The sequence below is a fragment of the Egretta garzetta genome, unplaced genomic scaffold (assembly GCF_000687185.1).
Source record: "Egretta garzetta isolate BGI_Z169 unplaced genomic scaffold, ASM68718v1 scaffold51, whole genome shotgun sequence".
In the NCBI taxonomy this organism is placed as follows: Eukaryota; Metazoa; Chordata; class Aves; order Pelecaniformes; family Ardeidae; genus Egretta; species Egretta garzetta.
Window position 1 is genome coordinate 2,786,152 of NW_009258549.1, and position 1,837 is coordinate 2,787,988.

A 1,837-nucleotide genomic window follows, 5' to 3' on the forward strand; every position below is an offset into this window, starting at 1 on the left:
GCCGTGCTTCCCCGGGCTGGGCACCCGGGGTTTTCAGCGCTCCGGCTACTCGTTCCCGCCTCAGGCCGGTGAAAGGGCAGGAATATCCCCCCCCGCAGGCGGATTTCTACCTCTGCCTCGGGGCTGTTTTCCCAGAAACTCCGAGGGAAAACGCACGTACGGGTGTTGGAAACCAGCGCCACACCTCTGCTCGAGCCAGAACAACGGGGTTTCAATCTAAAAAAACCCTCCAAAACCCGCCAAAACTAAGCCCTAAAAACCTTTAATACACAAGCAACCTGCTTGCGGCAAGGGGCAGCCACAGCCCCCCGAGGCACTTGCCGGGATTTCTTCTTTTGAGCCACAGATGCACCCATGGGCCTGCTACCCCCCATCTCCCAAAATGGCAGGGTGCTTCTGTCCCCTCGCAAAAGAGAGCTTCTACCCCAATGCAGCAGCCTCTCCTGAACCCAGCCAGGCCAAGGCTCTGCTGCCTCCACCGCGCCCCCTGCGAGGCCACGTGCTCGGGGGAGCAAAGGCTCCCGGCCGACCTGGGTGCTGTCACCCACGCAGGCAACGCTCCTCCTCCTCACAGCAAGCAAGACTTAGAAGGGGGAAAGGCCACTTTCCTTCCAATCCCCCAAAAAACACACTCAAAATGGAGGCCCAAAAGGGGATAGAGGACAGTACCCCATACCCCGGGCTACCCTCCTCGTCCCTTCCCTCCTATTCTTCTCCTCTCATCGGAGGAGCTGGAAGCCCCACACAGCAGGCAGGTGAAGGAGCGGCTCCTCTGGCAGAGAACAGGCGCGGAAGGAATATGCAAAGTCACCAAGATCCAGCCTTTATTCCCAGCAGGTGTTTCTGAAAATCAGTTCCAAGGGCTTTACAGAGCCTGCAAGAAACAGGCCCCTCGCCTGGATAATGCGGGGAAGCGTAACTATAGGAGCAGTGGTTTAGAAATAAATCAGTATTAAAATCGAGTCATTTATTGCCAGACAGGTCAGGCAACCAAAGGAGGAGGAACCCAAACAAACCACACCGCCGCAGACACCAAAGCAGCAGGTGTCACTTCACAGGGCATGTTTGCATCAGGCACAGCGCTGCTGGCGGGTGCTCAGGGCTGCTGCTCTGACCCCTCTCCTTCCCCTGCCATTTGAGGTCAGAAGCAAGCAAAAAAACATACAAAACCCAGCGTCCACCTCCATCATACTCAGCGCGCACCCAAAGCCAACAGCGTGGAAAGGTCCCATCCCGCTCCTCCTGAAGGCCAGAAGCACGGGATGCCAGAGGCTCAGATCCAGGAACCAAGAGATCCTGAATCAGGTTTCACATAGCTCTCGCTGTTCCAAGGCTGCGACTGCAGAGATCAGTTCAGGTTTATTTTTAGGCGCTCCAGCCCTGTGCCTTTTTTCCAGTAATTCTGATCAAACTTGTTCCTGGAACTCGGGAACAGGTTCGGCTGCAAGACAGCGCTTCCTGCACGTAAGACGTCACTCCCAGCAAGGATGCCAGGGAAGGAAGAAATGACAGATGCTGGCGTCACTTTATCATTTTCTACTTTATTACTTCAAATTAACAACCACGATAAAGCTCAAAAAAGTCCAATATTTACACAGGAAAAAAGTACAAAATCCCCCCCCAAAGTTCTTCAGGTTTTTTTTTGTTTTTTTAAATTACAAAGTAATAAAAAGTTTTGCTCTTTAATTAAAAAAAAGAGAGAGACAGTAAGAGGGGTAAATAAATTAGGAAAAAAATAGGGAGGAAAATAAAGTGTTAAATAGAAAGGATAAAAACAAACAAAACAAAGACTAACCCCACCCTCCCCGCCCTGCCAACAACCCATCGGCTCCACACT